We start from the raw sequence: 27961 nt of genomic DNA, 5'->3' as shown, positions 1-27961 counted from the left end.
GGAAGCAGAAGCCGGCACCATCTTGTAATGGCGAATGCGGCTCCTCACATCTCTCTTTTTTTTCTGGAAAGGGTATCCTTAAAGGAAGAAAGCACTACTGATCAGAGGTGAACCTTTGTGCTCATTTCAATAATGACATCACTATATCTGATCTCTGAGGGTTGTTCTCTCTCTCTCTCTCTCTCTCTCTCTCTCTCTCTCTCTCTCTCTCTCTGTCTCCGCCCCTTGTGTGTGTGTGTGTGTGTTTGTATGTGTGTAGATTCTTAGCAGAAAGTGGAAATGTGGGTGAGTTATGACTTTAGTCTTTTCTAAAATGTTTTTATTAGTATATATTAATTAACCAGAACAATGGGCTTCATTCTGACATCGTCATACATTTACTGACCCCCATTACTCTCTCTTGCCCTTCCTACTCCAGTTGATACTCTTCTTCTTTGCAACCCACTGCAACTCACCCCCTTTCTACTTTTGGTGGGGGCAGTGGGGAGGCTACTCAGTGAGTTTAACCAGGGTTACTTCCAGGCGCATGAATGATGGGTAATATTTACACCCTTATAGGTGGGTGGCTAAACCAGTGAGAAACATGCCTCCCGATCCCGGATACCTTCCATTTCTCTCTCTTCTCATTATCTAGTTTGGACCCACCCACTATACAAAGCTTTAAAGCTTTCATCTGGACTTGACTGTCACTCATTGCTTCTGAGGAGCACTTCATTTCCGCATATGTACCAGGATCACGTGAACAGCCAGACGGGATGGGCTCAAGAGGCTTGTTGCTTTCCCACAAGACCCTCCTCACACACCCCTGTCTTTCCCAACCCCAAGCAGCTGCTGCGGTTCATTTATTTATCTTAACGTTTAATTTGTGATACAGTTAGAAGGGGCTGTCAGCAAGGGAGAATCAAATATAAAGTTTATTTTTTTTTCTCCCAGCAGGGAAAAGGCAGAGGAGAAGGAAGACCACTTCTTGGGTTTGTTTGCTTTATTAATTTTTTTTAAAACCTCTGAAGTTTTACTCCCTTTAAGTGCAGAGCTCAAGGAGAGAAAAATTTAAAATTTGATTTAATTATTATTTTTTTTTTTGGTAGAATCTAACTTTTCTTTAATGTAATGGGAAAGAAGATAGAATTTCCTCTCCAAGGGAACTGAGTGTTCAGATTCTTATTTGCTTAGTTATTTATTTACTGCTGTAAAGGTATTGATTTTGACTGATAAAACACAGACTTAGGAGTTTAGCAAACCTGTATAAAACTGAGCCATGGGGAACGTATGAAAACACAAAGTTAAGATGGGCCCAAAGAATGAGGATGGCTCATGAGGCCGTGGAATAATTTCTGCCTCAACTATGGCTATCTTGTCCCTCCTAAGACTTAACGTCCCCTACATTAGATATATTTCTGGCCAGGAAGTGGCCCCCATAGACGCATTTTTTTTGAGTGGTTGGCCCATAGGGAGTGACACTATTAGGACGTGTGGCCTTGTTGGAGAAAGTATATCATCAATGCTCAAGATGTAGAACTCTCAGCTGAACCCCTAGCACCATGTCTGCCTGCATGCTATTGTGTTTTCTGCCATCATGATCATGGACTAAACCTCTGAAACTATAAGCCAGCTCCAATGAAATATATTTCTTTACAAAAGTTGCCTTATAGCTAGTGTGAAGCCAACCTGGGCTAGGCGAAACCCTGCTTCAAAATTCATACCAACCAACCAACCAAACAACCAACTAAACAAACAAACAAACAAACAAAAAAAACAAAAGCAGAAATTTGGGAAAACGAGAACAAATAATATTGCAATTTTTGGTGCGAGATTTGCCAGTATCTGTAATATTCTAGGTATGTTCTCGGTGTCTGAGGAAAAGAATGGTATTATTTAGCCACATAAGGACTCCCAAGCATAGACCAAAGAGGATTTTAATCCACTTACCTTCACCAACATTTTAGGATGAAGCTTCCCTGCAAAACCTTTATTGAGGAAGTGCTATGTCCAAGCACTCAAACATATTTATCAAAATACAAACCAGTAACGAGGGAGAAGCTCAGAACTTCAAAGTTATCCCTGGATACATCAAAAGCGTAAGAACAGGATGAGCTACGTCACACCATTTTTTGAAAAAGAAATGCAGACCAAGGCAGGGAAAGGAGACCATTTAAAATGATAATTAGCCAGCCTAACTTCATATTCAAATTATAATAGTTTCCCAAGTGAATAATTCAGTATATTTAAAAAAACCTTACCAGGAAGATTCTTGGCTTGCAATAAAATATGACAGGGCCAGAGAATTATCAGCGATGCCAGCCAGGAGGGATGAACGAGAGAGCAATTTGGTAAAAAGAGGTCCTCTCTGAATTTTGATCCAAGTAGCAAATATCAGTTAGAACCAAATCTAAGAGTTGTCTATGTAGTTAGACCAGGGAGCATTCACACAGATTGAGATTATATGCTTTCTTTGGTAATTTGGAACATAATGATTGGCAGCAACCGAAAAGATCTTCAAAGTTTCCTTAACATGTAAATCTTCCCTTTGGCATGTAAAGGACTGGTTTATGGTGATGGTATTCAAGGCACCAAACCTATTTCCTGTCATTCAAGTGGTCTTTCCCAGTCTCTTCTCCAACTAGACGAGATAAATGAGTGAGTTCTGGCCAGAGTGATGTGGGCAGGTGTGTTCAATTATCTCATCACTGCTGATGTCTAGAAGGTTATGTGTGACCTTCCTTTCCTCAGTCTTCTCATCTGTTAGCTGCATGTCACCATGGGAACCAGAGGACAAACACACATGGTTGGAACATTCCAGAATTTAAGTTGCTTTTCAGAGGACACTCACTAAGCATACCTACTGTAGTCTGCATAGGTGAAATGAATTTCTGTTTTTGTTAGTCATTGTTTGTATTGTTTTTGTTGCTAGCACACTTAAGATTAATTACCCAGACCGACACATCCTCAGAGATGATAAGGGTGTTTAACTGAGGAGGGTAAATGTAGCTTCAGATACTGATAGTAACTTAGCCTTTGTCATGGCTGCAACAGGAAGCACATGGTTTTATTGCTGGCCTGTTCCATGGAAATAGTTTTAAAATCAGATTACAGGAGATTAATGCTGAAGTATTCCATCTTTCTGATATCTCCCCCAAGTATTCCTCTCTTCCACGACATCTGGTGCATTGAAAGTGACCACCCTACCCTCAAACACTGGGTTGTGTTTTGGGTCAGATAAAGCATATGGGGCTGTGAGAATTGGTTTCCTTAGTGATGAAGTGTAGAACCACCCTCCAAGGATGCAGGCTGAACAGAACCCAGCCAGGAATCTGCTGACCTACTGGCCTTCCACACATTTACACACCTTGGCCCATTGCCCAGTTCGGCACAGCTGGCTAGAACAATCCTCAATCCTTAGGAAATTCTCCCAAGAGAAGTCCATGAAAGCAGGAGCTGGTAGAAAAACAAAGATGAAGGGAATGTAAACCTTGCCTAGGAATTAAATGAATTCTGAAGAACAGGAATCTGGCCAGCCATGATATTTATCAGACTTCTGACAGCCAAAATGAAGAAGTTAGGGATTATTTGTGTGCATGTTTACATCTGGTGAAAGTCTTATATGGTAAGAAGATACGGATTTTTTAAAAGTGTGAATGGCTGCTTTTGGGGAGTAAAAATACTGTTCTTGCTATCCAGGGAGACTCATAAATACACATGCACTCTTTATAGCCAATGACAAATTCCAATTGACAAGTCAGCTATTTTGAAGTGTGTCACCATAAACAGGGATAGAGGTAGACTTTTTGAACCTGGAAAGATACATAATTTAGGAGATCCCCTTTAACAAAATGAATTTAAAATTAGGCGGGAAAGCAAACATTTATTTAGTAACACAACCACAGCAAGCTATAAAATTAAAATGATGTCTGGCATAAAATCAGAAAGCAAGGAAACCCAACAGTGCTGTTAGTAGACACACTAATGTACTTACGATCTTCTCCTGTAATTTTGGATGTATATTCATTGGCCATCTTACTATAGGACAGGAATTCCATAGTATTTTCTATGTAGGAAATAAAAAAGATTATCTAGCCTCCCCTTTAGCATGTGTTTAAGCATCTTTGACTTCAGATCTTGTTTATGGTAATTTAATGAAAATCATTGAGATTTTCATTAACTTTGAGAATCACGTTCCTTTCACAGATAAACTGTTAACACTAAGAACACTTAGTACGGGCTAGCTTCTGCCTCTGCTTAAACCTTGCTTCTTGCTGCTGCTGCTGACACATATTTTTATGGTGCAATGTCTTATCTTGACATGGCTCCTGGCCCTTTGTATTTTAATGTTGGGTAAATTGTTACAGTGGATGGTGGAAATTCCTGGAAGCCATTTCTGCAGTGGGGATGACTGGTGATAACTTAATTATGTACGGAAGTAACATAAAACTGAATAAATATGTTTTACTAAGCCCTAACTAAATATGTCTTCAGAGCCAGTATCCACTTAGCTAGCTGCGTATTAAAAATTTCTGTTGTTAATATTATCCTTAAGACCCCAGGGAACACTCTGGCCACTGTGCCTCGGGGACAATGGTTTCTTTTTGAAGTACTTTCCAGAAGCTTGTCTGTTTCCTTCTTGCATCTGAGATTGGCTGGAAATGCCTATGTAATCTCTATGGGTACTCTTTATGTTAAATCTCTGCCTGCAGGTATCTTGGTCCTTCTTTCAAACTTTGTGATGATTTTTGACTCTGTACCTTACACTTGTGGGGGGGGGGATACATATACTCCCAAATTTTGTGTGAGTTAGGGTTATAGTAGATTGATAAATGGGTTTCACATACTATCCAGTGTATGACCACTTTTAAGATAATCTATAATACCGAGCTTCTAGAATAGCAGTAAGAGGTTTTTGTGGTGGCTTCTTTGGTGGTAGCTTGTTCATATCTCACCTAAAATAAGTTAAGGGCTCTAAGCTACTGATGCTTGAATCGGAGCCAAGGATTTGGGACTATGTATTGGTTCTCACTGGTCTGTTTTTGGATTGCAGTGTCACCTCTGGTGTGAAGTACCTCAAAGCAATTGGTAAGTGCAGCAGGCATCTTTAACTTCATAGGACTCTTGTCTTTGGCATCCAGGGTAGTCATCCTGGTACTTTTATAGGCTCCAAACCTTTTTGGAGCTCATTTCTTCCATAGAATTTGAGAAATATATTGTGGTCATGCAAAATGAACCTTTATGATAAATGTTTCATCTCCTGTGAATGTGGTGTGGTGGGCAAAGTAATGTCCTGCCTGCTGCGGTCATTGTGTTTTTTTTTTTTTTTTTTTTTTTTTTTTTTTAAATCATGCTGAATGAGAAATGGACATTCCTCATATAGATGAGACAGACCATTCTTCTCCTTCTCACCATCATTCCCCTTCCTTACCTCCCCAGTGCATTGGCAGACAAAAGAGTCAAAATGATAAGCAACCTCATTCCAGAGACAAAACAATTATGGACTAAAGAGATAAAGAAGAAACATAGATTGTAAATTTGTTGCTTTGCATTTAAACTATAAAAAGGAAAATGGTAAATTTAAAATAACCAGAGAAAAAGCCATTGTTTGCATTTTCCTGGTACCTGCACATATTGTTGCCATCAACGAAGGGCAGTAATAACTTCTGAGAGACTCATTAGACATCAGTGTTCCCAGGTGGCTCACTGAGTGAGGTAACCTTACAAGCAATCTTGTAAATAACAATGAATATACTGCATTAGGGGATGGCTGCAGAGGTAAGTTGATTAATTTTATTATAATACAAACCAGTTGCAAAACCCCATGACCCAGTGTAAACTAAAAGTATTGATACCTTTTTTTCTGTGTTTATTTATTTTAAAAATGGTATTTTTATTTTTGAGATTACAATAAATTATGTCATTATACCCTTCTCCCTCTTCCTTCAAAACTCTCACGTGTATATTTGCCCCCCTTTGAATCTCATAATAGATGTCCTGAAATTACCTAGGGCCACATACTTGACTCTGAAGACTGTGAGGAGATAGTTCCCCTGACTGGATTGGTAGCGCTCATGTCTTAACACTATGAGATGTCTTTATATGCCTTGAGAAGCAACAAATGTAGACACAAATTCTTCTTGTCCAGCAAATGTTCCAAATACTCCGTGATAAGTTAGGCTACGTTACTCAGGCCCATCGATTCTTCACATATTTCAATAGAATTGTTTGTTTTTAAAGGAGCCTGACAAAAATATTTTCCTCTGAGAATCTATGTCTGTGGTTTCCCTACAGATAGATACTTGACAGAAGAAAAAGGCAAGGGGAAGCCATCTGATAGAAAGGGAATCTGAGAGAGTGTGAGGTAAATTTTAGCTTGCTCATGAATGTGCCTCTATCAGCGAGCATTGGTGATCATGTGACTATTAGTGCTACCTCATCTACACAATGGGTTGTGCACTTAGTTTTGAAATGAAATTATTTCAAGAACATCTCTTAGGTTTTCTCCCACACATCTTTCTGTGGCACCCTCCTCAAGACCTTGCAGAATAACTTTTTTTCCTCATTCAATTGACCTTAATAGCAAGCACTGCAGAGTTTGATTAATTCATCTTATATGTCCATAATTAACGTAAAAGGGCTAACAGTCTCTCAACTCCCTCCTAAGGAAAGATCTAATAATGAAGCTCAAGTGCAGTTTAATATGACCTAATTTTAAGAAATATAACGGCTGGAGAATTACTTTAAGAAGTTATAAGTGTTATGCAAATGTAAAATACCCTCATTATTAGCACCATTATTAGCCGAGTGTCTATAAGCTAATGTTCACTTATTTTTTTGTATTGCAGAAATAAAAAGTAAAATAATTCTTCAGTCTCTCTGGACTTCTCAAGGGATCATACCTTTGTTGTTAACTGCTATGTCCCTAGTACCCAGCTCCATTCCTCAGACTCAGTAGGCATTCAGTTAGCACTCCTTGAAATAATGGATGAATGATCTCTGATTATATGTTGAGGATGCCTTTCTTTCTTCAATTTTATGCTGTGGTGAACAAGCCTTTCAGGTGCAAGCATTTTTAAAAGGCTGAATTTCTAGAGGTTAAAATTTTGGGCCACAGGCTTTATACAAACCTTGAATGGTTTTTTTTATTATTATTATTACATAGTTGTTTTTCTTTTGTTGTATGAGAATTTATACATGCATGTAACGTGTTTTGAGCAAATCCACTCCAATTTACATCCCCTGTACTTTTTCTCCTATTCTCAACCACCACATTTCCTTCCCTAGATCATATATGCTCCTTTAAAAAAAAACACAGGCAAAAGCCCCACTGAATCTACTTACTACTGCCTGTATGTGCAGGGGTGGAGGACCATCTACTGGAGAATAGGTAGCTTCTCACAGGGTATGGGCCATATAACTAAAGAAAACTGGCTCTTCTTCCTCTAGCAACTATTAATTGCCAATAACTCCTCAGCTCCAGGCAGGAATTCATAAACTCCTTGCCATCTGTGCCTGAATTTTGGGTGGCTTGAGCTTGTGCACATAGTCATAGTTGCTATGAATTTATTAGGTCAATGGCCTCCTCATGCCCAGCAAACACTGTTTTACTGTAGGTGTCTGCTTTTGAAGCTCATTGCCAGAAAGCCTTCAAGAAATGTCCATTTATTCAATGAGCATTTATCAGAGGCTTATTTGAGTTCAGGCAGTGCTCTGTGCATCTCTAGAAAGATACTGATGAATAAGACATCAGTCTCCATGACCTTATATTTTAATCAGTGAGGAAGAAGATAAAAAGACAATCAGATTAAAAAATGATGTAGTTTCTGAAGTGCTGAGTGCTATAAAGCAATGCTAAAGGAGATGAGAGGGTTTGGCTGACTATATTATTGGATTTAAATGTTCATTTAACTATTTGTAAGTGAGTGTGGGAATGGAAAAAGGGAGCAAGAATACTAGAATAAAATACACGTTGAGTTACAGGACGACATCTGAAATGATGCAATTACCAAGGGCATCACAACAATTCTAATATCCACTGGCCCACTGGAGCTGGTAGAAGTCAAAGAATAAATGAAAGTTTGGCCCAAGTCTGTTTTACAACTGGCCAAGTGCATCAATGGACTCTCTTTTGGTCATCTTTCCACTAAAAAAAGGTCGTTGGGATAGATTAGTTACCTTTGTAGAGAGGTCCACGATACAAGAATGTAGCAAAAGGTGACTAGCTTTTCCATCAGGGATTTAGTACACATATTACCCAGAAACAGCTGGCTTCATAGGATGGTGCAACAACTAACTGAACATAAATCTTTTTTAGTAAGGAAATGCTACACCAAGGTTCCATCTTTGAAGTTAAAACCAGAGATCAAGATATAGTGCTGTCTCACACATCGCTCTAATGTCTGGTTGTAGAATCAAGGGTTGATGTGGGAATGGTTCCTCCCAGGATCAGTTTTGAGATCCCACCTTCAGCATGTTTGCTTCCTCTATGCAGAATGTTGTATTTGCAGTTCTTTTTGCCTTCATTCTCAAGCAGAAATGCTGCGAAGTGTGGGTATCTTAGTTAGTGTTTTATTGCTGTAAAGAGACACCATGACCAAGGCAACTCTTATAAGAAGAACATTTAATTGGGTCTGGCTCACAGATTCAAAGGTTTAGTCAATTGTCATCAAGGTGGGAGGGAGCATAGCAGCATCCAGGCAGGTATGGTGCAGGAGGAGCTGAGAGTTCTACATCTTTATCTATAGGCCAATAGGAGAAGACTAACTCCCATGTGGTTAGGAGGAGAGTCTCATTGGCCACCCCCACAGTGACATACTTCTTCCATCAAGGCCACACCTACTCCAATAAGGCCACACCTCCTAATAGTTCTAATCCCTGGGCTAAGCATTTTCAAACCACCACAGCGGGCACAGCATTGGTTCCACTGAGCTGGAAGCTGATACTAATCTCATGTAGTAGTAGTTGGTTAATCTGCTCTGCTATCCCAGTGGAGAGTTCCTCGCTGCCTGCCCAAATGCTTTGGATTCTTGAAAGACACACACACACACACACACACACACACACACACACACACACACACACACAGAGAGAGAGAGAGAGAGAGAGAGAGAGAGAGAGAGAGAGAGAGAGCCTTCTATTTTAATATGCCTTAAATAGTGCAATGGCTGGACCGCCGATACTCTCCCAAACATCCAAGTTGCTAATGTCTCCACTCTGATACTCCTGAGTTATTACTTACTAAATCTATATTCTATATTTGCTACCATAGACCCAAATGTTGGGGGGAGGAAGGCTGGGGCTGCTCTCCCCAGCTCTTACATGGCTGGTATTCTGTCTTCTGTTGCTCTTGAGCCTGCATCTTATTCCTTCCCAGGCAATGTCAATTCCTCCTTCTTCTTTGGTCCCCTTGCCTGTGAATCCTAAAGTCCCACCTCTGTCTCCCTTCCACCAGCAACCTTATTTACCAATTAGAACCACATGAGGGATAGGACCCTCATTGTCTCACCTGTGGGATTCCCATGTAGTTTGGGAACCCATAATGCAAGCATTAAACCAAATCCACAACAATATCATGGCCATCTTAACAAAGATGGAAACTATGGCGACTGGGGCAGTTGGTCCTTATTATCAAGGAAGATTGGGTAGCTTCTGCATGATGGAAGAAGATAGTCATATGACTGCAATTTAAGGGGTTCCATGGTGCACCTGTTAGGATTCCTATCTCTTTTGGTAAAAGTTACCAGAAAGCTTGGGGCTGGAGAGATGGTCCAGCAGTTAAGAATGCTGGCTGCTTTTTCAGAGGACCCAGGCTTGATTTCTAATACTCACATGACCATTAATTACAGTCTGTAATTCCAGATCCAGGGGACCCTACTCTATCTTCTGGTCTCCTTGGGCACAAAGCATGTACTTCTGCACAGCCATACAAGCAGACAGTAAACCCATGTGTATACAATAAGGTAATTAATTTTTTGAAGTTACATGAAAGCTATGAGAAATCAGTAAGAAGATGGGACCGCTGAGAATATGGCTTTTCAGAAGCAAATGATTATATTCCTTTCCCATGCCAACCTGACCCAACTGAAGTGTGGGTAAAGGCAAATGGACATGGATTTAGCTAAAGAAGGAGACAGTACTTTACAAATACAGCCTTATGATCAATTAGAGGTGTGAAGTCTTAGCAGTCCACCAGCTTGAACATAGTTACCTATTCAGTTTCATTTCACTGGAGTCTCCCCTCCTCCATGCTGTGTCTAATTGTGATTAAAGTCAACATTTCCTCCTTAGCTTCATAGATCAGAGACACAGCATCTTCTTTGCAGTGGTACTTTTATCACCTCAGTGTCCTCTTTCTGTCCTTTTCATTTTCAAGAATGATATGAATGGTTGACTTACCTCTGTGGAAAATCTTAGTGTATGTAGCTGTGATATGTGCCAATTTAAATGATTTTCAAAACCTTAATTTCAAGAAGGCACATCTATATGCACAGCTGTGAAGGCTTCAATCCATTGCCTTTTATCCAGTTTTTCCCAGTAGAACACCTTGCAACATATATTCCTATATATTCCATATATATTGTCACTTCACAAGTAGGACATTAACGCTGATTTGAGAAAGGGTCTCATTATGAAGCTCTAGCTGGGGTGGAATCACTATGTAGTTTAGGCGGCTCTTGAACTCACAAAGATGTACCTGCCTTTGCCTCTTCAGTGCTAGGATTAGAATCATGCATTACCAAACCTGGCTGACATTGACATTACTGCAATCCAACATTCTTCAATGTCCTCTGATTTGGGGCACAAACATTTACAGGTATTGTGTGAGTTAGCTTGTGTTTTTGCAAATCTAGTCTAGTTATCATTCTAGCATGAAGTGATTATTCATATTTATTTTAAGAAGTGAGAATCCGATTAATAAAGAGGGAGATTATCTTACATAGAGGAGTCAGCAACAGCTTCATGGACAGGATGATAAGGCACTTGGACAGTGATATGACTGGAGTGTTAGGGAAATGACAGAGGAGAGTCATTCAGAGTAAGTGACAGGAATGTGGAAGCCCACAATGGGATGAGCTTGGCTTGGATATCAAAAACAAAACAAAAACAAACAAAAAACAAAAGCAAAATAACCCCAAAACAATTAAGATGATGTGAGAAAATATTCTTTTTATATAAATATAAAATATAAATATTTTAATTCTTGTTTTTTACAAAGTTTGGCTGTGATTGTCTAGGACCCTAGGAATCCTCCTGTCATAGTCTCTCAAGTGTCAGAGACTATATGCATGTGCCAGTATGGTCACATGATGCAGCAAGTCAAGTGGTCACATGATGTACATAAGTGACATTATACAAGCCACAATCAAAAGAATCAGTGTCACTCTCAATTTAGTTAAAATAATTTTCAGAGCAACGTGTTCAAGAACAAACTTTAAAAGGTCTAACTTTGAAGGATTTCATTCTTAAATAGATTGAGATGTGCCTTCATGCCACTATTTCTGCCTGTTTTACTTAATTCCTCTCCTTTCTCAGTTACACAGAATTAGTCCAATTCCATGTGACCAACCATCACCTATTGGAATACGACAGTGATGTCTCAAATGTACATTTCAGGCAGCCAAAGTCTTTCCGTAAAACTGGCTTCCTGACTGTTGCTAGTAGCAATACTACAGGCTTGGTAAGTTAAAAAGAACATGGCTTATTTTGGCTCACTCTTGGGGGTTAAGGGTTGAGGGACCACATCTGGTCAATGGGTTCATTGTTGGTTCAGTCCTTAAAAGACAGAAGATGTCAAGTAAGAGAGAGAATAAACACATACATGTATTAGGTTTTTGTCCCCTTTTACTTCCTTCATCCTCCTCTTGTTCTTCTTTTTCTCTCATATCCTTGTTTGTTAAAACAGAGCTTCATTGTGTAGCCCAGGCTGGCCTTAAACTTATGGTTCTCTCAACTCTACTTAATAATTGCTAAAATCAGATATGCACCACCATACATGCCTCTTCCCTGTCCTTATCAAGTCACTAGTATCAAATTATAGGGACCCATCCTAATGGTGCTTGATCATCCCTTCCCCAGAGGTCCACCCTTTAAACAGATTAAGATGAGCTTGAGTTTACAGAGTGGGAAAATCCAACTCAAACCATGACAGGTTGTCTTGCTTGAAAAAAGATATGTTAAGTTTTATGTCTAATAATATAGTAATAGTGCCTAACCTCAAAACATGAGAATCTTAAAATTATTTCATGCATTTATGGAGGAGTATTTGTATCTTGTATATGCTTGTCTCATTAACTACATTGCTTTAAAGATGTGGCTTTGGGGAAGGGTTATTGGCACATAACTACATGGCTTACTTAACATGATGTTTCTATGGAACAAAATAATGAGTTAGATTAAGTTGATGCAAACCAGAGAAAGAATAAACAAACATGTCATGGTTTGAATGACAATGGTTCCCTTAGACTTGAATAATTTGCTTCCGGTTGGTGAACTATTTGGAAATGATTAGGAGGTACATGGCCTTTATGGAGGAGTCATATCAATAGGAGCATGCTTTGAGATTTCAAAAGACGTGTACCATTCCCAGTGCCCACCTCCCACCTCTCAGCCTCATGGATGTGGATCAAGATGTGAGTTCTTAGATATTCCTGCCACCAAGCTATTGCTCCACCATCCTGGACTCTAGCACTGTAAACCAAATTAAACACTTCTATAAGTTGCTTTGCGCATGGTGTTTTATCACAGCCATAGAAAAGTAACTAAGACAAAGAGTCAGTTCTTTAAAGAAATGATAGGTACTCAAACCTTAACATAAATGAAAAACACCTGAGAATCTTAGAGAAATTCAGATTTGGATCATTCAGTGTGGAGAAGGACCCCAGATTCAGATTTGAATCATTACATGTGTTGGAGGACCTTAGATACTGAAATTGAGCAGATGTTGCTACTCTAGGGACTACTCTTTTGAGTAACAGGTTGCTTAAAGCCCTGACTCAGTAGGGAAGTAGTCTGCCAAGATTTTGGTATTCTCAAGAACTCACTACACTCTCAATTTAAGTGGATTCCTCCAGTTTATTCCAGACTATGGATCCACACAGAACACCTTAGAAAATTGCTTTTCAGCCATCACCAAGTGCAACACATAGAGACTTCACAGAAAATGATGGACTCCCCAACTACTCTTGTTCAATTTCCTTTGTAGCTGCATAAGTGTCTCCATGGAACAGTGATCTGATTGATAGCAGGAGGCTGGTGGACACTGTTATAGTTTCTCTATGTTTCCTTAATGGCAAAGGATATGGAAACTGAAGACGTTAGAAAGTAGGAGACAATAAGGCACACTCCCAGATGAAGGCTTCCCAGGTCCCTAGGTCTCTGCAAAAGCATACAGCAGCTGTTGATGCCATTGTGTGAAGTTAGTGTTCTTGCCTTGATGAGAGCTTCTCTGCCTTAGCAGGTTGCATCCTTCCTGTATCCCTGGGTGATATTTTAGGCTCTCAAACTGCTTGCCAACTTTCAGAGAAAGAACAACTTGGTAACTTTCCAGGTTTTTGTTCAGTGTGAGAGCAGCCTAATAAAGGATTTGGTGTTGCATGTCTTAGCATGTCTCTTTACCAGCCCTGGTAAAGAACTCTTTCTTTTTTCATCACATATATTAATAAGGACAGGCCCCAGAATGTCATAGGAAATTTCTAAGACAGTGAAAGAGAAGTCTGTGGCTTCTGTTTTTCTCTTCATATGTTCACTTTTAAGTCACCAATTTGGCAAGTGATAGAGGCATAGCTGTAGTTTATTTGAAAAAAAAAGTAAGAACACAAAGAATCTTTTTTTTTTTTTTGAATCATTTTCCCCAAGAAAGATTTATTCGCCAAATTTCCTAAGAACTGAATGCCACAATTGGAGACAATTCAAGAGAATTTTGATGAAATCCTTATGACATGATTATTTGGGAGATAAAATATCTATTAACCTTTTGGTACAGCTATAGATATTTCTAAACCAAATTACAGCAGTGTACAGTCTGAGTCTCTATCTCAGAGGAACACTCCTACCCCCAATCAGTTTGTGTCGCCCTTCTGATGGCTAATTTTGTCTACGGTGTGATAGGTGGCCTGAATAGGCCCAATTAGATCAAAATGGACACTTACAGTCCAGTAAATGTTGGAGACAACATTTTCTTTCTCTTGTCCCTTGTGAAACAAAGATAACCTGTGTTCACAAGGGGAAATTGCCTTACTGTGACACCAGCAATAAACTGTTAACAGATAGGTGAAAACACTTGAGTCCTTTGGAGATAAAGATATTGATCACTTGCTCTTCCATCCTTGCAGCTCGGCTGCCTCTCAACTTTCCCTTACCTGTTTAAAACATCTGGGATGAAGTTTACAGAGAATGTGGTGGCTAGCACTTGGAGTCTGGAGGCAAGCCTCCCAGGTCCAAATTCCAAAGTGCTGGTAGTCACTGGCTAGTTACTAAACATCTCAGTGTCTCAGTTTTCTCACTCGCAAAACAGAGACGAAACCAGTACCTAACCCTCTGAGCTATTCTGAGATTGAGTTAGCACATGGAAAGTGATTGAAATGGCATTGAATGAGTTCACTGAAGAGCATTGGCTGCCATTAGTATTTATGAGGATGGATCCTGCTGTAGATTACCTGGTGTTCTCATCCATTTATTTCTTTAGATTCTAGTATGCATCATGTGACCAGAGTAGACACAGTTGTTTCATTGAATGTGCAATTTTGTTTGCCGTTGAAGCTTCTTTCTCCTGCCTCTCAGCCTCCCTCCTTCCTTTCTTTTCTCCTTTCTTCTTGACCTCTCTTCCTCTCTTCCATTGGGTTCATGATGAGAAAACAGTATTACTCAGACCATCAATATGCTAAAAGGTAGGAGTTTTATGCTCAAATTCTTACTTCTTATGTTCCCAAATCATTGTTTTTCTGCACCTAATGGCCAGTTTTATCTAGTCTGGAATAATACAAACCCAGCTAAGATTCACTCTCAAGCTAGAGGAAAATGCACTAAAAATAGAGGAGATACAATTATTATGTAAAGCTAAGGAATGCAAAAAAGCAGAGTAGTGACTCAGAACTTAAAAGACATAATGTGAAGGAGTCTGGATAACAAAATACCTATGTGTTGATGTAATGTGTTACAAATGAAGGTGTGGTTATCGAGTTTTTTTGTTTTTTTGTTTGTTTGTTTTTGTATGTTACTGGTTGTACTAACTCCAACAGGTCCCTCACAGTAGGGGGACTATAAACTATGGCAGTTAGGTTGATCTGTACATATTGGTTCTTAAGTGGTCTAGTGACAAACTATGGAAGAGGCAAGAGAAGCTCCATGAGATGATGAAATGGCTTTTTAAGCTATTAACAGGAAACACTTTCTGCCAAGGCATGGAAGCATTTAATATATGTGTTGGCTGGTGTTTCCTTCACTCTGCTTCATAGGATATGCCAAATTGCGATAGATTCTGAAACATTGTTAGTTTGTAAAGGAGCTTCCTTTAGATTCCCACAGGACCTGTGGAAAAGGAGGTTTGACTACAACCTGCCTACAACCATGAGCTACAACTCTAGATCTGTTTTCTTTTTAGGAACCTGGTGAAGGATCGCAAGTGCACTGCACATGGTTTGCCCACCCTCCTGCTGATGTGAAAAAGCTATTTAACCCAAATTTCTTCACACCACAGCAGGAGCAGAATGTCATTTTTGTGGTGGGAAGTACTGAATTAGAACTTGAAAGACATCACCTGGGCTCTGTTCACAGATACAGTATGTGGGGAAGCTGAGGTAACAGCTCTTGACTTTCTCTTGGTTTCTTTTGCTGACGCAATGGGGACACCACCTAGAGAATGAGGTGAGATGATGGTGCCACAGTAGACAGTCCTGTGCATTGGAGACTCAGTAAGGAGAGCTGAAACATCTTTAAAATTTCCGTTTATCATGGACTTTTTTTTAAAAATATAAAACCCCAGATGTAATTTTTCTCACATTATAATAGAGATGCCAGAGAACTCATTCCTATGAAACTTCCCTTCTCTTGTTGTCTGTAAAAGAGAGAAGCCTTTTTATTTCCCACCTTTCCTTAAAATGATTGATGTTAACTCCCAAGAAAACATGCAGCTTCACACCATCTTCTCATTCCTTCCTCCCAACTGTCCTTTAGGAAGCAAAGCAAATGCTTAATATTAATTAATCCTAATTGCCAGAGGATTGGCTTTGTTTTTTGTTGTTGTTGTTGTTTTGTTTTTTTGTTTTGTTTTATCTGTGAATAACCTTTTGGAGAGTTAGAAAATGTGACCTGAAAGAATCTCAGAACATGTTATGACTGACTAACCAGTTCAACTGGTAAGAGATCAAGCTAATATCTTCTACTCACATCTGGGATACAAAATATGCCAGAGGGCAACACTTGAAAACAATTACCCAGTTCTTGCCACGTTTCGATCACTGTACTCACTGCTGTTATTACTGTTACAGACAAGGAAACTGATGTTTTGCAATAGCTATGTGTCTTGCTTAAGTCTTTTACAATAAATGCAGTAGTCAGTTTTCAAAGTCCAGGATACTTTAAACCCATATGCGCACCCTACCCCCATTCAGGGATGGAAACAGTACAGTGCCTTATTTGCTCACTTCTCTACCCAGAGTAAAACATGGAGGAATTAGTCTGCAATACTTTATTACTTGGTTTCTTCTTCATTTGACTTGAGGTTGTTTTTTTTAATGACTTAGAGAAGAAGGAAGAGGAAGATGAGGAGGAGGAGAAGGAGAAAAGAAGAAGATGAAGAAGAAGAAAAAGAAGAAGGAGGAGGAGGAGGAAAAGAAGAGGAGGAGGAGGAGGAGGAAAAGAAGAGGAGGAGGAGGAAGAGGAGGAGAAAGAGGAGGAAAAAGAGGAGGAAAAAGAGGAGGAAAAGGAAGAAGAAGAGGGAAATCTTTGCTATGTCCTTACATGGAGGTGCTAAATTGATAGTATTGAAATTATGGTATCTACCTGCTTTGAACATATGTTGTGCCGAATGGTTGTTTGGAGTACCATCATGGTCTTCATTCAAATTGCTTGGATAGGTTTTCAATCTTCCAGTCTGCACATTTTGTCTGTAGACAAGGCTAATCTATAGAGCAGAGAAAAACATTTGCAAGTGGGGAGAGGGGAAGAGCTGTGGCTCTGAATTAGTTGTGAGAATGTATAATGGTTAAGAAAACTTTGAGAGAAGGCAGAACAGCAAAGAGTTTAACTTAGAAGATCTGTGTTCCCATCATGACTCCACAGCTCCCTACATGTGTGGTCCTGGTCGTGTGTTTAGCCCCCTGAGCTGTTATAGAAATTACCCTGTTGGATTATTGTGGGAACTAGGTGAGATGCTACATTGTACCATGGGTAGTGATGAGCAACTGGGGATGAATAAGAAACTGTAAAGTGTGTTTCAACATCTTAGTAAGTGAAGGTGGGATAATTGGTAACTTTTCTTCCCACAGGGCATTTCTAGTCATTGCATTCAATTTGCTAATTTTTGTACTAAGGTACAGATGAGATGAAATGAGAAGGAAACGATGGTCTTGGCATTAATTGTATTAAATTTACATTCTAGAAAAACTTTAGTTGGATATCATTAATAATAACAATGAATATAATCATAATGTGGCACTGATAACAACCCTCCTGGAACTACAAGTTTACAAATTTTGTCAGACTCAGAGTTTGTTCTCGTAGTTTGTGACTGCACACATTTCCCCCAGATTGGCAAAGTGTACCTAACAAGTTACCCAAAGCCTTTGAAAACCTGTCATCAAAGGCAGTGAGTTTTGCATGCTTGAAGAAGATGAGAAGGACAGGGATTCTCTTTACACCATGTTTCATTCCACTGATGCCTAGTGAATGTTAAGCGATAAGAAGGGTAGCCTGTCCTTTTCATATGAGCTGTCCAAGGGTAAGAGAAGAGTGCAGCTGCCACTATGAGAGGATACCAGAATGGATAGGAAGTTACTTCTTAAAATGTGTGCAGACAGTCATGGCTACAGCAAATAATGAGATCTGTATAAGACTGAGCTCATCAACATGAATCATGAGTGGAGGATGCCCCAGTCCTCCCGGAGTAACTATTGGTAATTAATACTTTTGGGGAAAGGGGTGTTACTCCTTCCCATCTTTTGCCCCTCTCTTTTCTGCTGGAGACTTTCTTCTCATGGGTCCCTCTCCTACTTCCACTCCTTCTTTTGGTGTGCCAACTGGGTTTAATTAGAATGAGTTGCCTGAGCATGGGTAGGAGGTTATGTGTGCTCACACTACTGAAATATATATGACTTAAGTTTATTATATTATATTATATTATTTTCTAATAAAAGTGAGAAACATTGTTTTCTTGAGAATTTAGTGGGAAACATATACTTTGAGAAATTGGACTTGCTTCATTTTAAGATAACTTTTTAAAATGTCACCTGCTCAACTGACAATATTTTACTAGTTGATTAAATGAGTTGAGTTGAGATTTTATTCCAGCATCTTGGACTCTGCTTTTTATCAGTCCACTTTTCTGACCCTGTAGCAAACCTGAAAAATGTGGAGAGTTTTGTTGTCACCAATTCCTGTACTAGTTAGGGTTTCTATTGCTGTGATGAAACTCCAAAGCCAAAGCAACTTGGGCAGGAAAGGGTTTATTTGGCTTATACTTCCACATTATAGTCCATCATCCAAGGAAAAGACACAATTCAAACAGGGCAGGAACTGAAGCAGAGACCATGAGGGAGGTGCCCTTACTAGCTCTCTCCTTATAGCTCAGCATGCTTTCTCAAAGAACCCAGGACCATATGCCCAAGATTGTATCACCCACATTGGAATAGGCCCTCCTACATTAATCACCAATCAAGAAAATGTTTCACAGAGTTATCCACAAGCCATTGAGGTGGGGGCATTTTCTCAATTGAGGGTCTCTCTCTCTAAGTAACATGATCTTTTTTTGTTGACAAAAAAAACACAGCTATTTCACTGCTTCTTGTTTTTCTCTTTCCTCCCCATCTTTGCTCCAACTGAATCATGAAACCGTTGTGTCATTACACAAAGGTTCCTAAGATTATTTTTTTCTAATGAAGCCTTAAGTAAATACAAAAATCAAAGTAAACAGCAGACAGCCTATTTTGTTTTTGTTTTTAATTGGTTTGGTTTTAGACAATCCACAAGACGCAGTGGGTCTTTTCTGCCTTCTTGATGAGTCCTGATTAATTGGATCTCAATAAGGTTCTGTTTGGTTCAATCAACACTTTAGACAGAAAATTATGTGTATCAGTTTGTAGACTGTTTTTTGGCGTTTGTTTTGGTCTTGGTAAGTTATTTACAACTTGAAATCATATCATTGACTGTTGTGGAAAATATTTTAATAAATAAAAATTTAATTATATAACACGTCACAATACATTTAGTTTTATTTTTCCTCTGGAAAGTTTTATTAAACATCTTTCTTCCATTTATATCTAGATTACTAGAATATTTTATTATAATATGACAAAAATATTACTCAAAAGTTGATAAAATTTGGGCCTGGAGATGCAGCTCAGAGTTGGTAGAGTGCTTGCCAAACACACACAAAGATCTGCTATATATTCCCAGCACCACATAAACCAGTCCTGGAGGTGCATGCCTGTGATCCTAACACTTGAGAGACATAGTCAGTGATGTAGTGAGAATTTTGCTTTCTTAAAAAAAAAGAAAAAGAAACAAGTTAAGTTATGTAAATACATTTTTGTTTTAATCTTGGTGTGAGATAAGTGAGGTGATTATGATTTACCTAGTGCACAGGTAGGGGTGTGGTTTTGCCAGCTGCAAATAATTTATGATTGTAATTCTGGGGACTTTTTAGACAGTATAATTGCCAGAGAGCCCCTCCACCCCCTGCAAGAGGGGCCAGGGGCTTTGAGGAGAGTGCTGCTCCCTCTGCAGTTCCTGGTTGCTGTTGTTGTGGTTTGACAGTTGGAGATATTCTGACAAGGAATATTGGACTTACCACAAGAAACCCAATGCCCCTTATCAGCAGGAAGTAGTATATTTTGTTGGCTAAAAGAAGTCTATGACCTCCTTTCCCTCTAATCTTCTTTCTCTCCTACCTAGTGTTGGGAGATTGAAAAGGATTATAGTAGAATAAAGGTCTGAAGGGAGGTAGATATATATGAACCCAATAAAACAGTCAACAAACAAACAAAAATATACCAACACAGGGGGATCAGAAGTTCAATAATATCCTTGGCTACTTATTAAGTTTTAGGACAGCTGGAGCTACATGTAACCTTGGCTCACATTTTTATTCGGGAAGTATGATGGTTTGAATAAGAATGATCCCCTTTCCATATTCTCATATGTTTTAATAATTAGTGACTAGGGAGTAACACTATTTGAAAGGATTAGGAGGTGTGGCCTTGTTGGAGGAAGTATGTCATTGGGTGGGGAGGGCCTTGAAGTTTCAAAAGCCTATGCCAATTTCAGAGTCTCTCCCTTTGCCCAAGGATCAGGATGAAGGTCTCAACTACTTCTCCAATGTGATGCCTGCTGCCATGCTCCTTGCCATGATGATAATGGACTAAATCTCTGAAACTATATGTAAGTACCAATTAAGTGCATTCTTTTTACAAGGGTTGCCTTGGTCATGGTGTCTCTGGATAGTAATAGAACAATGACAAAACACTTAGATGAAGAAAATAATACTCTAAAACTTTCTTTCTCCTTCCCTTCCTCTCTCCTCTCCTCTCCTCTCCTCTCCTCTCCTCTCCTCTCTTCTCTTTTCTTTCCTTTCCTTTCTTATTCCTGTAGTTCAGTGGTAGGAACCTAGTTTTAAAAGATTTTAAATACACACACACACACACACACACACACACACACACACACACACACACGCACATGCACACACACACACACACACACACACACACACACACATACACACATGCACATTTCTATATTTCCTGACAAGTATAAGCCAAGTCCTCATAAAACCACAAAGAATAAATGCATTAAGGAGTACAGTGAATGAATAGAGGGGCTAAACTTTTGACCTTCAGAATGGTGACAAAAGAGATTTAGTGATTGCCTGTCTTGCTCAAGATCACATGGTAAGAAGGAGTGGGGTTGGACTATACAAGTCTAATGCTGGATTTACACTACTCACCGTTTTAAAGTGTTGCTCTGCACTGAGTGAGAGAAACTAATGTAGCTATGCTGGGAATTGTGACTAAAGCAATGGCTTCCTGTTGGCAGGTAGACCAGTTGTCCAGCACTGGATAAGCCCCCAAGAATGGCTTATATGCCCAAGAGTATGTCACAGAGTTAGAGTACAGATGCTGAAATATTAAACCATATGATTAAACCATATGAGCTCAAGCTGGAAACTAGCTATCTTTGAGCTAGTGAGTTTGGGGCCATTTTCTATTTCTGTCTTTTGCTTACTTGAATCTTCTGAAGTTTGCACTTTCTAACCCCTCAGCAATTATGTATTGCTTTTTAGGCTAGAACAGCAGTTACTAGAAAGAAATGAATGGGTGGCAAGATTGTGCAAAAGATTTACATAACATAGTTCACCTATGCAATTAAAAACTACTTAAAACTCTGACGTATAATATTTATACTATTTTAATTTAGCACCCCCAACCCCTCATATATCAATTAGAATTTTTGGACCTTTGTCTTAGTTAGGGTTTTACTGCTGTAAACAGATAGCATGATCAAGGTAACTCTTATAAGGAAAACATTTAATTGGGGCTAGCTTACATGTTCAGAGGTTCAGTCCATTATTATCAAGGCAGGAGCATGGCGGCATCCAGGAAGGAATGGGGCAAGAGGAGCCTCGAGTTTTATATCTTCATCTGAAGGCCACTAGGAGAAGACTGGCTCCCATGTGGTTAGGAGGAGAATCATATTGCCCAGCCCCACAGTGGCACACTTTCTCCTACAAAGCCAAACCTACTCCAACAAGACCACACCTCTTAATAGTGTCATTCCCTGGGCCAAGCATATTCAAACCACCACAACCTTGATAAAGTGTCCTTCAGTAAGGAGATGTATACCCAAAACACATCACTGGAAAATGCTTTTCTCTTGCTCAAGTGCTGGGCTATTTTACAATTTGATAATTTGAAGAATATTCCTGTATCACAGCTCTTTTGGAAAGATTCTCTTAGAAGGAACATGGTGCAGCATAGGGGTGGAAAAGGAGCAGTGGTGGAGGATAGTGGTGGAAGAGGAACAGTGACATGAATAATATCCTCTGTCTAAAGAGGCCCTGATAAAATAGAGACCCAAAAGAATTGTTATATATTTAGAGAAATACAGAGGAAATTCCCTTATTATCCATTTAAATATTATTTAACTGTATTCTAAGAATTCTCTCTCTCTCTTATTTTGTATCATCATGTATTAAAGTAGGCCCATTTAAAAGAGATTCAGCTACAGTAAAATGGAAAATGGTCACCTCTATTAGATACTATTAGATCCCACTTGAGACTGGAAAACTCTTTTTCTTAATCTTTTCAGTTGAGGCTCACCTTTAAACCCTGCTTCCGCTGTATCATCCCCCAAAGTCTTAACACTTCTAAATCTAGGAAAGGAGGTCTCTGGCTTTTGGTCCCAAGTAAAACATTGTTCATTATCACAAGTGATCCACCACGAAAATAAACAACAGCTTATATTTCCACATCATAGGGTCATCTGGGCGGGTTCCAAATAGATAATTAATGAGACTTGTAAAATTACTAAGTGCATAGTTTCTTTGGACATGGAAGCACAAAAGGAGGTCTGATGTATTCATCCTTTCAGCTCTGATTCTTTTCAACTTTGGGTTGCTGTGCTTCTTCAAGGACAGAGGTTTTCTGTTTTCTTCTGTAGGTTTCTCACCTTGGTTCTCTTCGGAGAAATTGTCTTTCATGTAATATTTATGTTCATTTATGTTCAGTGTTCTTTACTTGCAGACAGCCTTCAAATATAGGACAACATTTAATCTTGCAGTACCAGCCACCTTAGATTACATGACCTATAAACCAGAATGGTGCGCTAACTCTTGCATCATGCAGGGCACTGGTGGAAACATACAGTATAAATATTCTGAGTCAAAGTTGAGAAGAAATCCACTAGCGGTGCCGGTCCCATGTCCCTCAAGTTGACACCAGCATATTGATTAGGTTTCTGGTATGACACCAGTAATAGCACAGTGGATCACCCCTGCCATGCATCAAGCATTGTTGTCTCTCAAGGAGCCCCAGCTGATGCATTTAAACAGTTTATTGGCATAGAACATCTTTAGTCTCAGGAGAACAAGACATTTTACACAATAAGTGGGTGGTAAATCACACTTTTGAAAATTGAATTATTTTTAAAATGCTCTTAGGTACTGTTTAGAGGAGACCTATAATAAAACCCATTGTCAGATGAAAAATCTGTAAGAAAAGTTAATAACTATCCCCGAATGTATTTCTTGGAGATTGGCTATTTTACAGCAGATTTTCTCAAAGGAGATTGCCTGCACTCACTCCTCATCCCTCAGTGGCCCCCCCCCCCCCCCCCAAATAAAAGCTTTATAAAATCCGTAAGGGCTAATAGGTCTTAGAGCTGTATGTGACTTGCCTGAGGTTAATGTCTCAACCTCAGTGCTTCTTTGCTGGTGTCCCAGGCTCCCCTCTTACAGTCTAATGCCTTGAGGATAAATGAGTTATCTGCCTCGATCATCCATTACTTGAGGCTTTGTTTAAAGACGACGTGGCTCAAGAAGCTGTTGCTGAGATTCATTCTAATTCTGTTCACTGCTACTGGAAAATGCAGGCTGACTGGATGGATGAATGGATTCAGTGAAGTAGGATGGAAGTTTGATGAATTTGGGATCCCTTGTTTAGCTTTCATTTAAGGCAAATGCCTTTGTATACCATTAAGCCCATAGATAGGCTATAGAAGGCTGGAAAAATTGTATGTTCATTTTTTGTGGACATGGTGACAGATTTCTTCAGATCCCTGGGAATTCACTCAAATATATATATAATGTATTTCATATCCACTCTCAATACCACCCTCTCAAATGGCTCCCGTATTTCCCAAATATTTCCTTCACAATTTCATTTACTTGTTCTTTCTTTCATTCTTTCTTTTGTTCTTTCTTTCTTTCTTTCTTTCTTTCTTTCTTTCTTTCTTTTTCTTTCTTTTTCTCTCTTTTCCTTCCTTCTTCTCTTCTTTCCTTCTTTCTTCCTCCTCCTTCCCTCCCTTTCTCCCCTCCCCTCCCTCCCCTCTCTTTCTTTCTTTCTTTCTTTCTTTCTTTCTTTCTTTCTTTCTTTCTTTCTTTCTTTCTATTTGTAGTACACTAAATCCAGTTAAATGTTACCCATATGTAAACAGGTATAGTGCCATTCAGTGGAGCTTGGATAATTTACAAGGGGCCAAACATTTGAAGAGGATTGACTCTGTCTCTTATAGCATCCAGCAACTGTCAATAGCTCCTCAGTTAGGCATGTAGTCTCAGCAGTTCTTCCACCATGAATGCTGGAAGGTTGACTGGCGTTATCTTGTGTGAGTCTTATACAAGCAACCCTACCTACCATGAGTTCGTGCATGCAATAACCCTGTCATATCTAGAAGGCAAGAGTTTGCCATATTCCTTCCTAACTTCAGGCTCCTTCTTCCCCTTCTTCTGCCATAAGCATTCCCCCTTTCTCCTCTAAGCATTGTGGGAGAGGTTGTGAGGTAGGCGACCCATTTCAGGATGAGTATTCCATAATCATCTATTCTCTGGACTTTGACCAGTTGTATCAGTATTAAGTACAGTCCACTGCAAAAAAAGAAACTTCTCTGATGAAGGCTGAGAGCTTCAGTAATCTGTTCAGAAGGCAGTTTGATGCTATGTCTATTTAATAAAATGATTGTAGTAGGGCATATGACCATCCCTGCTATAGTTCCTTTGCCAGGTTTACAGTACCAGGCATGAATAGTCTCATGTGGAATGGCCTTAACTCCAAGCAGAAACCTACTGATCACCCCTGTAACTATTACACAAGTGGGCACATCTTGCTAGGCCAAACATTATTCTAACTCCAAGGATTTACAGCTGGGTCAGACTGTTGCTGACAACCCCTTTGCCTAACAGCATGTATAGCAAGTTCTGGTACAAGGAAACCTGGCCAGCAGAGAGGAGATTACAGGTCAGTACCAAGCTGAATAAGTCTTGTTCTATGATCAAAGTATGTGGAGCCTTCAGCAACAGGGTCTTACCATCAAGTTCTGGTGGTAACCCAGATAATGACAATGATAGCCTAGATACTAATTCTACATGTGAATCTGAGGCAGCAGGAAAGAGACAGGGAGACACTGGCCTGGCTTGAGCACCTGAAACCTCAAAGCCCTTCCTCCATGACATACTTCTCCACACCTATTCCAACAAGGCCACACCTCCTAATAGTGTGGGCCTCTCTATGGGCCTATGGGGACAATTCTTATTCAAACCACCACATAGTATTGGGCTTTTTGTTGAACAATGTATAGCTTCTGGGAAGAGTATTTTCTTCCTGTGTAGGGTAATTCATTCTCTCTCTCTCTCTCTCTCTCTCTCTCTCTCTCTCTCTCTCTCTCTGGCTTCTTACAGATACTCCCCCATTAAACACACAAATTCAAATATTTAAAAGTAGGATCTGCACATGAGAGAGAACACAAAGCATTTGTCTTTCTTGGCCTAGGTTACCTTACTCAGTATAATTATTGTTTTTTTCCTGTTCCACTCACTTACCTGCCAATTTTATCTTGTTCCAGCTGAGTGAAATTCCATTGTGACCATGTGCTGCATTTTCACTATGCACTCATAGGCTGAGGACCATTTATGTTGTTTCTAACTTCTGGGTATCATGAAGAGAGAAGCAACAACCACAAACGAGCAAACTATATTTACAGTAAGACGTAGAGTCCTTTGGGTGTATACCCTGGAGCAGTATGGCTGGATTAAGTGGCAGATCTCTATCTGGTATTTTAAAGAGCCTCCATATTGATTTCTATGGTGACTATGCCGGTGTGTTCACCAAGAACAATAAAAAGGGGGTTCTACTTCCCCCTCCCCCACGCCCATTTGTTGTCATTTGTTTTCATAAATTGAGCCATTTGCCTGGGGTAAGATGAAATCTCAAAGTAGTTTTCATTTATGTCTCCTAGATTTTTTTAATGTTTTTAGCCATTTATTTTTCTCTCTGTGTCTCTCTCTTTCTCTGTCTCTCTCTCTCTCTCTCTCCTTTCTGTTCAGATGTAAAGCCCAATTTTTGATTAATTTTTGATGCTTTAATTTTTTCTTTATATTTTCTAGATATTAATAATCTATTAGATTATTGCTCTATTAGCTGGTGAAGGTTTTTCTCTCACTCTGGGCTTTCTTATTGCTGGAATATTTCTTCTATCTCATAGAAGACTTTTACTTTCATGAAGCCTCATTCTTTGATCATTGATATCTACAATAAGAACTATTCTATCAGAGATATATTTTAGCATTGATTTTCATTTCTAAGCTCTCTACTAAGGTGAATTATCTTTAGAGGTTTAAATTTTATTAGTATTGTAAGACACATGCATTTTTATAAGGCGTTATATCTTAATAGTATCATTGTTGAACATTCCAAGAATAAACATGTCAGTGTTGACAAAGATGGAGGAAAACAGACACTCTGTGACTTTGCTGGTGGGAGCTGATGCTCAGGGCAGCAATTTGGCAAAAATCTGAAAATGACTAGATCATCAATTTTATTTTGAGGAACTTGTCCTAAGGGAAAGGATTTGAATGAATAGATGAATAGTGTATTTGAGATATATATGTGTGTGTGTGTGTATGTGTGTATCAGTGTATGTATTATAGTATGAAGTCTTACTTATAATAGCAAGAAGTTTATAGCTGTATTAACAGAGATTAATTTAAGTTAGTTATGTAATTTTAACTAGGTTTTTACAAAACAATACAGTGTAATATATCACTATGGGAATGCATTAAGTAATAATTCTAGTTACAAAATAGTAAGTCTAATACAGAATAGAAACTGTTTCTTTTAGTCATGAATTTGTTAATTATCTGCAAAGATATAAACTGCAGGGCTGAGAAACAAAGTAGCATTCATATTTATACTGAAATAATTAGATTTTAGGTAGCCCTTTTTCTGCTTTAAAATATATTTGTCAATAGATCTATATGTATATGTGTATATCTATATGTATATGTACATGTCTATGTCTACCTCTATCTCTGTCTAATCTATCTATATCTATATGCATAATTATAAATATATGTACACCATGCTAAAAGTTGATAAAAAAATCTTCATTGTAAAGAGTATATTTTGGGAACAGATAGTAATTTCTTTGAGCTCAACCTGAGGTAGAATTTTAAGTTCCAACTGTATACATGAGTCATCTATTAACTAAGCTACTTATTTATAGAAAGGATATTTATTTAGGAGAATATCAGTAGACACCTATGTTCTAAATAGGAGTATTAAATGTTACCTGTGTTGTCTCTGTTTATCAAATAATTTATGGAGGGCACCAGAGATGATGTGAGCTTTCTGCAGTTTATCACCAGAATACTCTTTGAGTCAGTGTTTGACCTATGTGACTAATAACAACTAATATTTGGGGGTGGAGAAATGGCTCCATTGTTAAGAGTGCCTTCTGTGCTTCTAGAGGACCCAAGTCCAGTTCCCAGCACATAAAGGTCTGCTTTCAACTTCCTAGAACTCCACCTCCACGGGATCCAACATCTTCTTCTGGCTTCTATGAGTAATATATTTATGTACACAAACATAGATACATAATTAAGGATAAAATATAACCTTGAATTTTGTTTATAGAAAGAACTACCATCTTATTTATTTTTGATGTCAGTAAAAATTTTTTTGGTGCTTACAATGTTCCAGACATTATTCTAATGACTTTGCAAATATAAATTTCTTAATCCCTGAAGTTGCCCTGGCAATGAAGGCATTATTATCTT

The sequence above is a fragment of the Arvicanthis niloticus genome, chromosome 3 (genome assembly GCF_011762505.2).
Source record: "Arvicanthis niloticus isolate mArvNil1 chromosome 3, mArvNil1.pat.X, whole genome shotgun sequence".
NCBI classification, from domain to species: domain Eukaryota; kingdom Metazoa; phylum Chordata; class Mammalia; order Rodentia; family Muridae; genus Arvicanthis; species Arvicanthis niloticus.
Note: the sequence above shows the minus strand (reverse complement) of the source record.